The 12,143-nt window shown below is 53.2% G+C and overlaps 1 pseudogene; it reads right to left on the bottom strand.

Moving 5' to 3' along the window:
* Window positions 1-315: 315 nt before the first annotated feature.
* Window positions 316-8,906, bottom strand: LOC127033320 (zinc finger protein RFP-like; annotated as a pseudogene).
* Between the last annotated feature and the right edge of the window lie 3,237 nt (window positions 8,907-12,143).

The following is a 12,143-nucleotide window of genomic DNA, read 5'->3' as shown; positions in this document are numbered from 1 at the left end:
AAAGTGAAGATTAACCATTTTCTCCTGTCCCTCCCCTGCCCCAAAGATTTGCCACCTGTACTGTCCTCCCTCACCCAAGATGACTCCTCTTGCTCTCTGACCAAGCAGAATGCTAGAGTACTCCGGGATCATAGAGAACAGTGACAAACAGGCTGGTCCATGTCCCTGAGGGTTGGGTGGTTTTGTTTGGTTGGTTTTTTGGAGGGGGGAGAACAGGTCACCAGCCCACTTTAGATTCCAGGGTGTATAAATGAGGGTGCCAGAGGCTAGAGAAGCCCATTTCACGGCCTGCAAGGGGATAGATAACCTAGTGTATCAGGAACAGAGTCTCAACTCAGTTTCATTGTCCCAGAAACAGAACCAAGGGCGGATTCTCTCCCCATTGAAAGACGCTGGTGGGAAAGTGAAGATTGGGGCCTTGTTGTGAGCACTGAAAAATGCCACCCGCCCCTCGTCACAGTCCAGAAAAATCCGGATCCTAGTGGGGACCCAGCCCAGTGACACTGTGGTCTCAGCGGATGTGCAAGCCTCATATTCATCCCCATGCAGCCACTGCACAGCCCAGATCCCCTCCTCAGGGTTAAAACGTAACCATCCCTTCCTCCTCACAGACTCTCTGGCCACCCCCAAAGCCCTGCCTCCCCCATCCCCCACCTCCACCTCCCAGCAATGTCTCCCTGAGGTGAATCCCTCACAGCCCAGCACACAGACATTACAGTTAAATCTCTCAGGGTTGTTGGGCACTTGCTGCTGTGTGTCTCCACATCTCACACGTTTCCAATCCTCAGACAGGATGAGGCTGGGATGAGCCGTGTCTGGATCCAGAGTCACATTCACTGGGGAGAGAGAATCAGAGCGTTAGGGGCAGAGCTCAGCCCTGGGGGAGGCTGGGACCATTTCTCACACTCCCCAGCAGCCCTGTCCCATCTGGGACCCTCCCTGATTTCCTGCCTCTCTGTCCTGGGTCTCAGGGAGCTGCCTCTGTGCTGAGGTTAAGCAGGGATTTCACCACGGCTCCCATTTCCCAGGGCCTAGAGGTGCTGTTGTAGCTGCAGATTCTGCATCTGCATCTCCTCCCCGGCTGCATCTCCCTGCTCCCCATGCTGTGGTTCCCCATTCCCAGCAGCAGAGACAGAACAGGGCAGGCAGCAGATCCTGGAGTGGGACCAAAGTCTCAGCAACCTCTTGAAAGACACCCCCAGTCAGAGGGAATCAAGGAAGCAGCAGAGAGGGGAGCACGTTCCCAGTGCAGCTGGAACAAGGGGAGGAGGCAGTAGCCCTGGGTGGAAGGAGGCAGGAGGGAGTTGGTGGGTACATCAGAGCAGGGCCCCCAGCCCATGGCGAATGGGAAAGGAGGAGACCAACTTGGCAACTCAAGAGCCCAGGAGGAAGGGAGAGGTGGGACCCACAAGGAGAGACAGAGAAGGGGACGATGTCCTATGGACACACCGAAGAAGGGTCAGACCAGGCACCGACCCCCTCAGCATAACAGAGGAGTCAGAGCCCTCACTCAGGCAGTACATTGCACACCAATTAAGGGGTTAATAATATATTGGGGTGCTTAAGGCCAGCCCCCTCCCCTGCAATGCTCACTCTCTATAGATGAGGGGCCTCTGTTTTGTTCGATCTCAGAAGCTTCTTCCTCAAGTGAATCCCGCACCACAAACACAAACTGTCCTTTTCCCTCAATTCATCTAAAACCCCACCCGTTCCACTACCCCCTTTTGCCAGAGATCCACTTACTTGCTGTCTGCAATTCAAACATCAGAGCGTCTAGGGAGGAGAGGGAGAGAAAGAGATTGCATGGTATCAAAATTAGGTTTCATGCAGGATTTCTACAATTAATCAGAATAACTGTGCTTTAGTTCTGGGCCATGAACAGAGAGAAAAAGGCAGAGAGACCCAGAGAGAGAGATAAAGAGAGAGACAGTGTAAAATTCACCCATATGGAGATGGGCCAATATCAGGCTTACGGACCCCTTTCTGCACTAATAACATGGTTATAAACATGGCCTATGTGGCATTTAGTGTTTCTCGCCTTTCTACAAGAGAAAAGTCCTAGACAGGTCAGTCTGGAATGAAACAGAATCAGGAAGCGAAGATGGAGCCCTTTGCATTAGCACAGAGTTTCACTCAACCAAGTACTTTGCAGTCCTCAAGAATTAGGGCAAAGGAGGTGACAATGACTCACATTCGGACTATTGTTGTTTCTCTATAAATATCTTATATCTCAGGGGGAAATTTCTTAGCTAATTCAAAACTTTGCCTATATTTCTTCCATGTTCTTAAATTGGGTTTTACATTCGCAGGTAATTGGACAGGGCCCGTTTCCTCAAACATTCACAGGAATCAGACTCAATTTTCCTTTTTCAATCCCTGCTCAGTACCTTGGAATTTCTTCAGAGTCTCCTTTAGTACAATGTTTTTCTGGGTAAAATCACCAAGTCACTTTGCCAGATCAGGAGAAATCTCCACTGGCTGCTGGAACTTCCCCTGTTCACACCTGGAGAGAAACAGAATTCTCTAATTGATTGATTATAAATCACAATTTTATCCGTATTTCAGATCGGTTTCATGCCAGGGAAAGCTGCTGGACTGCAGGGCCTAGAGGTTGGATCATTCTATGTATCCCAGCCTCAGAGCAGGTACTGCTCAGGCAATGGCAGCACAAGCTTCACCCGCAGTGGCCCAGTTTGTTTCCAGCATGACCTGGTGAGAGACGACATTGAGGGGAAGTGGAGCAGGCAGATGGGCCAACAAACTGCATTGACTCCACTACGCTTTGTGGTGTGCACACCTGCCCAGTTAGAAATGGATGGAGACCACTAACCCCAAATCATCTCACCAAGGCACCAAACACACACAAGCTGAACATATCTGAACACTGCTGCTCTGGAAGGGTCCATATTCCCGTTCCCCAGGACACAAGAGATTTAATGGATCTATTTGGGTCTATTAACTTGCCCTCATCTTTCATCATCTCAGCGTCTCAAATAAAGAGCATCAATTCCAGGAGTAACGTCAGCAGAGGGGGGATTTGGATCTGAGGGGTGACCCTGCCCCGCACAGTTGGCCGTGGTGCCCTGAGGAGATGTGGGCCTCGCATGGCAATCAAGCCCCTCCCCTGCATAGTGACGTTTCCCTGAGAGTGAGACGGAGCCACGTACCTGCTCAAGGTGCTTCTGACATCCTAGAGAGGGGGAAATAGAACAAAGAGTTCAGTTACCAGTGATAACCACAAGAAGGAAGTTGGCTGGCGGAGAAGAGGCTGTGGTGTGTCACACTGTGATCCTGGTTCAGGGGTGTTGATGGTGTGTCATGGGGAGAACGGCGGCTGGCCTGGGATGATTTCCAAAACAGAGTCCTCCTTTCTCTCCGTGAAATGGTGATCACATTATTTAAATAATATTTCCCTGCCTCAGGAGCGTGGAAGAATTCATGTGTGTTATTAACGGGCTCCGCTCCCGCAGGGATGTGGGCCAGAAATGGACCCAGAACACTGTAAAAAAGACCATTAAAATCTAAACCCTACAATGGGGCCCCTCTCCCAGGATCCCTCAATCCCTAACAACACAAGAATGGCCATGCTGGGTCAGACTGATGACCCATCGAGCCCATGGTCCTGTTTTCTGACAGATGCTTCAGAGGGAATGAACAGAACAGAGCAATGTCAAGTGATCCATCCCCAGCCCCATCTTCTGGGAGTTAGAGCTTTAGGGCCACTCAGAGCATGGGGTTGTGTCCCTGACCATCTTAGTTAACAGCCATTTATGGACCTATCATCTATGAACTTATCAAATTCTTTTTTTAATCCTGTTATACTTTTTGCCTACACACCATCCTGTGACAATGAGTTCCACAGGTTGACTGGGAGGTTTATGAAGAAGCACGTCTTAATGTTTATTTTGAACCTGCTGCCTTTTCATTCCGATGGGTGACCCCTGGTTCTTGTGTAATGTGAAGGGGTAAAAAACCACTTCCCTGTTCACTTTCTCCGCACCATCATGATTTCATAGACCTTCATCATCTCCCCTTTTAGTCACCTCTTTTCGAAGCTGAACACTCCCAGTCTTTTAAATCTCTGCTCAAATGGAAACTGTTCCATAACCCTAATCAAATTACTAATAATACGAAGGAGAATAATAAAACAGAAGCAAGTGGTAGTGATCATAAAGCAGAGAATTCATATTTTAACAATACAGTTCCTAACAATAAAATAAGGTACCATTAAAAAGAGAGCGAGAGAGCGGATTCCTGTGTAAAAACTAGAAACAGTGAGTTCCACTGTAGTGTTAGAATCCTGGACTCCGAGCCACATGGGTCTCCCCGTTCATCCATTTCCCAAATATCTCCATGGCTCTGAGGTCTCACCTGCAGGAATTCACTTGCTGGCTGCTGGCGCTTCCCCTCCATCTCGCTGAGATGGGAAATCTCCGTGGCGATTTTGGTGATATTTTCACCCTGCAGCTTCACAATCTCCTGCTCCAGCTCTCCCAGCTGGGCCAGCAGGAGTCATTCTTCTTTCTCCAGAAACTGCTGCAGCTGCTTAAACTGAGACACAATTTTCTCTCTCTCAGCTTCTATCTTTCCCTGTAAAGAAGAGGCACAAACAGGGAAAGGACACGTCAAGGACACACCGACAGGCAGGGGAGATTTCACACAGCCCTGTGTCAGCAGGAGGGGGAATTTCTAAATATTTAGCACCTCAAAAGCAGACAGAAACTTTCCCCATTTGCCCAGAGAGAAGATTTTCCTAGGAGGTCCTACCTCACCCTAAACTCCCTTCCCCTCTGACATGGTTTCTTTCTGTTGCGATCAGTGACCAGTGACAATCTCAGTCCTTTCAGTCGTAGAAAGGGCAGGATTCAGAGGTACGTTCACAGAGACTTCCTGAGGGAGACTGAACGGGGTAAAGAAAACAAAATTAAAAATAAGAAAACAAACCAAAACTCTCAAGTTTTACTGAGGAAGCTCCTGATATTCACATGCCATGGAAGGATGCTCAGCCGCACCTCTAAAGAGACATGAGAGTTCAGTTTCTAAAAACTAACTGTGTCAGTGCAGAGCTCAGCATCTCTAGTGCAGCCTCAAGCCATAAACTTATACCACAAAATCAAGAATGAAGCAAAGACAAACACAGCTCTGAAATCAAGGTAATACAGAGTTAAGGTCGTGCCTCCCGCACCACACACTCACCCAGCCTTAACTCTGCCCCCTTTCCACAGCTGACTGCTACCACTCCACACTCTGGCTTGAGGTGAACCTGTCTCCTGGAGCGTGCTCACATCACTTTCCCATGTGCGTATCCAAGATCTATGCATATTCACAGAGCCTGAAAGCCCTTTAATAACTCCTAAGGTGCTGCTTTCCTGGTGTGGCCCTGGGTGCCGGTCGCTAGCCAAGGTGAAATCCAATCAGTCCCAGCTCAGTTGAGGCTGATTGGTGCTATGATCTGAGCCATAGGTGGGCACAGAAAAATTATGAGAATGGGAGGCAAATTGAATGTCAGGTTCTTTTTGTTTGAGCCCTTTACCTCTGCATCCCCTTAGCCACATGACTCCTGATTCGGTCCAATAACCCTGTCTCATGCCTGGATACAGGTGAGTTTCAGAGCCCTGTGAAACCATCAGCACTTAGCATGAGAGCTTGGCTGTCGCTCACCTGTTGATTCTCTAGTGCTCATCTATAATAGAGAGAGACAAGGGGTTGACGTGATATCTTTAATTGGAGCGACTTCCATTGGTGAGAGAGAGAATCTTTCAAGCCACCCAGAGCTCTCCAGCCCAGACTTGAAGAAGAGCTCTGGGCAGTGTGCAAGCTTGTCCCTCTCACCAACAGAAATTGGTGCAATCAAAGATCTCACCTCCCCGCCTTGTCTGTCTCTCCGATATCCTGGGACCGACACGGCTTCAACTACACCGCATAGAGTGAAACAGACAGTGTGTGTGGACACAGACAAAGATCAAGTCTGAAGCTGAGCCCAGCAGGCCTCTCTGATAGCTAGGGATGGATCAATAACGCAGCCGTGGCACTGCCAGAGCAGCAGGGAGGAGGCAGGGCTATGACCCCACATCCCATCCATCCTGGGGAAGAAGGGAGAACAGGCTGCACCATCTGCTGAATTCGATCAGCATCTGCCCTGCCCCAAATCTGCCCGAAGCTCCTGGGGAATCTGCCCCAGAGTCAGGCAAGGAGTCCCAGTCCCACTCCAGCCCAAGGAGGGGAACAGAGACAGACACGCATGATCCCAAACCAGCAGCACACGGCCCCAGAGAGACGCACAAACCTCCCACACTGACATTCAGCCCCACGGCCCTGCTGGGTAACAACACAGGGCACCTACCACGTACTCTGAGCTTCTCTTCTCTCCAGTCAGTTTCCATCCCAGGAGCTTTTCTCTCTCTTCCATCAGAGCCTGCAGTCGGGTCAGGAATTGTTCCTGGGCAAAGGGAAAAGGGAGAAAGGGAGTGTTAAATTTTTTTTTTTTTGGAGCTTGAGGAGCAATGAGCTCCCCTCCCGCCCTAGCTGCCAATGCACAAACTCTAGTGCAGAGGTGGGCAAAACTACGGCCCACGGGACCCTCCTGCTCGGCCCTTGAGCTCCTGGCCCGGAAGGCTAGCCCTGGCCCCTCCCTTGCTGTTCCCCCTCCCCTGCAACCTCAGCTCACTGTGCCACCGGCACAATGCTCTGGGTGGCGGGGCTGTGAGCTCTTGCCAGGCAACCGTAGCACCGCCAGCCACCAGTGCTCCAGACAGCGCGGTAAGGGGGCAGGGCGGGTTCAATAGGGGGCAGGGGAGTTTGGGGTGGTGGTCAGGGGGTGGGGGTGTGGATAGGGGTTGGGGCGGTCACAGGGCGGGGAACAGGGGGATGGATTGGGGGCAAGGGTTCCGGGAGGGGCAGTCAGGAAGGAGAGGGGGTGTTGGATGGGGCGGCGGGAGGCAGTCAGGGGCAGGGGTTCTGGGGACAGTCAGGGAGAAGGGGTTGTTGGATGGGGCAGAGGTCCTGGGGGGACAGCCAGGGGCAGAGGATCTGGTGCAGTCGGGGGACAGGGAGGGGTGGATGGGGCCAGGGTCCCAAGGGGGCCATCAGGGGGAGAGAAGCAGGGGGTTGGATGGAGGAGGGGGCTGAGTCATGCCTGGCTATTTGGGGAGGCACAGCCTCCCCTGACCATCCCTCCATACAATTTCGGAAACCTGATGGGGCCTTCAGGCTAAAAAGTTTGCCCGCCCCTGCCCTAGTGCTCAGTAAAGATCTCTTTCCTACAACTCTGCTCTCACATTGCTGATCCTAGTAAAACAAATGGTGTCACTTTGCTCCAAAAATACTTCATCATCTGTCCACCAGTTAGGAGCTCTGACTACACCCCTGCCTCACCTCGCATCCACCAGCATCTTTTGGGAACCAAGAATCAAGTTATTTCTCTGTTGGTTTGAAATGAATGAAGCAGATCGTGGGAGGATAAATTCCCTGAGTTTGACTGAACCTTTTCAAAGATCTCAGGATTTTAGAACGGTGGGGGCTGGCAGTGCTGGCTCCGGTGTGTCCCGCTCAGCAGGAACGTGGGTTTGGACAGAAATATTAGCTCAGGGAAAGGGCATCACAAGAGAATGAACATTTTTCCCCACCCATCCCCGGAAACTGGTCCTCACCTCAGAGCAGAGATCCATGTGTAAGGTTCTAAATCTTTATCACAACACTGTAGTTAGCAAAAAAAAAAACAACCAAAAAAAACCCCATCCTTTTGTTAGGCCTGAATAAAGATATAGCAGACAAAACCAGGTATGCCAACCTGACCAAAGTCAGGATAACAGAGGTTTTGGGTAATCCCTGAGTGGAAAATACTGAAAAAAACAGCATGTCTTACAAAGCGCTGGGAAAAAGTGAGATAAGAGAGAAGCTGCATTCCTGGCATAGTACCAGATGTGCTGTGTTCGGGCAGCTCCTTCGAAGAACTGATAAGAGCCCTAGCTTCCCAGCCTCCTTGTTTTCACTCCCTGGTTTTGTCCTTTGTTTGTTTTTAACTCCCCTACATTTCTAACTTTAGGCATGCATGTATACTAAAGGTGTCTAGTTTCTAGTTGTTAGAAGAAGGGGGTGGGTGGCTCCAGTGAATAATTTATGACGCTACGGAACTGTCTATATAGGCTTATACTAAGATGTAAAGAGGGGGGCTGGTTCTCTCTGGAGACGAGCTGCTCTCTATTGATGCGTGCACTTGTCAATAAAGAGCTTTTGATCGGACCTTGCTGGTGTTGCCTGTCTCTCTCCTGGTCAGACAACGAACTTTGCTGGGTTAGGGTCCCCGACACTTTAGTAAAGCAGGGTATAGGAACGACACTAGAAGGAAACCAAAACACTGGAAGTCTGGGAACCTACCATTATGGCCGCAGGCTACATGGTGTCTGCATGAGCAGCTGTACTCTGGGCCTGGAAATAGATCTGAAAAACCCCTAGGTGCAAATACTGATGCTGGGTGGAGATTTCCTACCTTGTACTCCTGGGCAGCCTTCTCTATGGGAGCCACCATGTGAGATCTGTGAGCCTGGGACTCTCTGCAAACCACGCAGATGGGGGCTTGATCCTCCTCGCAAAACAATTTCAGGGCCTCCTGGTGCCTCTCACACACTGGCTCCCCTCCTGAGCCTTTGGCTGCCGGGAAACTCAGCCCCTCTGACTATTTCGATAACTCTCGCCAGTTCCCTGCTGGGCCTGAAGTTTCTCTGCTGGGCGGTTTCTCTGCACTGGGGGCAGGAGAAGTTTGTATCTGTCTCCCCCCAGCACTGGCTGATGCAGGCCCGGCAGAAGTTGTGCCCACAAGGGATAGAAACCGGCTCTTGGAAATACTCCAGGCAGATGGGACAAGAAAGTTAATCCCGGAGACTTTCTGCAGGGCTCTCTGCAGCCATGGCTTCTGGCGGGAAAAGTAACAAAAAGTTACTCTCAGTTTCCAGCTCTCTGGGACAGAAATTGGGTGTCTCCCTTCCTGGCTCTGTCTCATTGGCTGAGCTAGAATCAGCTGTGTCTGTGAGTTCTCCCAGCCCCTGGGGGCTCTGATGAGAAAGGTGACCCTCTCTCTGCTGGGAAGAGTGCTCAGGGGAAAAAGCAGAGTCAGATTAGGGGGAATGTCACTGTTTTCAAAAAAGTGAACAGTTGACTTGAATTCTGTTATTTGACTCCCAAATCCACACACCCTTTGTTGGGCGGGGCTTTGTTCACTGCAGCAGATCTGATTTCTCAGTGTTGGGATGCTCTCCTAATAGGGCCGGCTCAAGGTTTTTTGCGGCACCAAGCAAAAAAGATTTTGGTTGCCCCCCACCCTAGCCCTGGGCTCCCGCTACTCGCCCACCAGTGCCCCCCCCTGCTGCCCCAGCACTGGACTCCCCCCCACCAAGTGACCTCCTTGTTCACCGCAGCAATCCCTGTTTACACTTGCCGTGGGGATCAAACAGTTTTTCCTATTTTTATTTCACTTTCGCATAAATCTTGCCCCTCGTCCACCGCAACCCCATCTTTAGTGCTCCAAATGCACATGGAAGGTATAGGGACTAACCCTCAAACCTTGTACCCGGAAAGGGATGAGGATCTAGAAAAGAGGGTTCAGGCAGAGGAGCAGGCATGGGGGTGCTTGGGGGCTCTACACTGGCAGAGAAGCGGGGTGTGATGTACTCGTGGAGGAGGAGGATAGTGGGTATCAGGAGTGTTGCGGGAGGAGGCGAGCGTGGGGGTGTTGAAGAGGCAGGGCCGGCTTTAGGATGTGCGGGGCCCAATTCGAACATTTTCGGTGGGGCCCTGGCAGGGATGCCTAAAAAAAAAAAAAGTTTAAAAAAAAAAGCCTTTTATTTCTTCCATGTATTATTTACTTTACATAACTATATAAATAATATAATTATATATTATGTACATTGCATCATATATGCTGTTGATTACTTATTAATGACTACCATTTCACATGTGTGGGTCCCTGCCACTCCCTGCGGGTGTGCATATGTGTGGGTCCCAGCTGCTCCCTGCCCCCCTCATTGAAGCAGGTGTGCAGGGTTACTGCCCTGGGAACTGCAGGGCAGCAGTGGACATGAAACTGGTTGGAGGCAGGGCAGGGGCTGACTGGAGGTAGGGTCTGGCTGCAGGCAGGGCAAGGGGTGTGGGGCTGGCTGGAGATGGGGGTGTGGGGCAGGCTGGCTTCAGACAGGGCCGCAGGGGGATGCAGAAGGGGTTGAGAGGGCTGGAGACAGAGGAGTGCGGAACAGGCTGGCTTCAGGCAGGGGAGTGCAGCAGGGAATGGCTGGAGACAGGGCAGGGGGTGCAAGGCTGGGTGTGGACAGGGCGGGCAGGGGGTGCGAGGCTGGGTGTGGACAGGGTGTGCAGGGCTGGTGCAGGCAGGGCTGTATGGGGGGCTGGCTGGCTTTGAGCAGGGCCACAGAGGTGTGTGGCAGGGGTTGGCTGGAGACAGGGCAGGGGGTTTGGCAGGGGCTGTCTGCAGGCAGGAGGGGCAGGGCTGGTACGGGCAGGGCAGGGGGTGCAGCAGAGGCAGCTGGAGCCCCCACCCTTTAAATAGCCCCCAAGGCTCCCGCTATCCCAGGGCTCTGGGGGTTATTCAAAGGGCCTGGGGCTCCCCTGCTTCTACCCCCCTAGACCTTTTAAATAGCCGCGGGAGCCCTGGAGAATACATGGGGGTGGAGGGGCTCCGGTGGTCATTTAAAGGACGGGGTGGCAGAGGCAGCTGGAGCCCCGGCCCTTTAAATAGCCCCCTGAGCCCCCGCTATCCCAGGGCTTTGGGGGCTATTTAAAGGGCCCAGAGCTCCAGCTGGGAGAGCAGGGCTGCAGGGTACGTCTTGCGCTCTGGCCAGGGCTCCAGCCAGGGCCTCGGGGCGGCTTGCCCCGCTCCGGCCGGGGCTCCGGCTGGGAGAGCGGGGTTGCAGCACAGCTTGCCCTGCTCTGGCCGGGGCTCCGGCCGGGAGAGCGGGATTGCAGCACGGCTTGCCCCGCTCCGGCCGGGAGAGCGGGGTTACAGCGCGGCTTGCCGCGCTCCGGCCGGGGCTCCAGCAGGGACCGCAGGGCTGCGGGGCTTGCCGCACTCCAGCCAGGGCTCCAGCTGGGAGAGCCGGGCTGTGGGGCAGCCGCGCTCCCGCCGGCGCTTTGGTCAGGGGAGCGGGCCCATGGAAGACCCTGGAGCAGACCGCAGCCGGGGTAAGTAAAAAAAGTTTAAAAGGTGCTTAAGGCTCGGGGCCCTCTTAGGCGCGGGGCCCAATTCCTGGGAATCGGCTGAATCGGCCTAAAGCCGGCCCGGGGTGAGTTGTGGGAAGCAGCAGAGTCTGGGAGATTTCTTCTTTGCTTCTCTGCTATGAGCAAGAAGAAAAGGGAGCTGGGGAAAGTCACAGCGAGGGAGGGTGTTAGATGAGTCTTCGGGAGCCCTGCGGGGAGCCGCTTTCCATACAAGGAATAGGAGGAACTCCCAAAGTCAGCATCTGCTCTCCCAGCTTGGGGGGGGGCGGGGAAGACAGATGGTGCCTAGCCCCAGCCCGCAGCCAGCCACATGCTAGAAAGCCCTGCACAAGGCAGCCTCGTAGGCCAGGCTCCGAACTGGTCCGGGTTTGCTCCGCAACGCACTTTGTGTTTTGTTTTATTGACTGGCCCTGTGCTGGAGCCGAGGCAGCCTGGGAACTGGAACGCAGAATCAAGCGAGACTCCGGCTCGCCACCTGGTTCGAAAGCCTCTCCAGGCTTGTCACTAGCGGCCCCCTGGGCATGAGTGGCTGGGTCTCTGCACCTCCCGGGTGGCCCCCTGGGCATGAGTGGCTGGGTCTCTGCACCTCTCGGGTGCCCCCCTGGGTCTGATTCTCCCAGTCAGCCTCTGGAGCCGAGCATGGGCTGCAGCAGCGGCGAGACAGACTCCCGGCGTGTTTGAGGAGCCGAGGAGGGAGGGAAGCAGGGCCTAGGATGCAGAGAGGATGGAGGCGTCTTGCTGCTCTGCTCTGAGTCTCCCCAGGGCGGCGCCGCATTTCCCCGCCCGAGTGGGCTGTGCAGGGCGCTGCCGGGCTGGGCAGGGGGCACGGATCCCTGCTCTCGTGCTGACAAGGCGAGTGGCTCTGGCCAGTGCTGCCTCCGGCTTTTTGCCATCACAAACAAAAAAAAAAAAAGGGGAGG

Source organism: Gopherus flavomarginatus, chromosome 12 (assembly GCF_025201925.1).
Source record: "Gopherus flavomarginatus isolate rGopFla2 chromosome 12, rGopFla2.mat.asm, whole genome shotgun sequence".
Lineage (NCBI taxonomy): Eukaryota > Metazoa > Chordata > Testudines > Testudinidae > Gopherus > Gopherus flavomarginatus.
The sequence above is the reverse complement of the archived record's forward strand: the minus strand, read 5'-3'. Positions and strand labels throughout refer to the sequence as shown.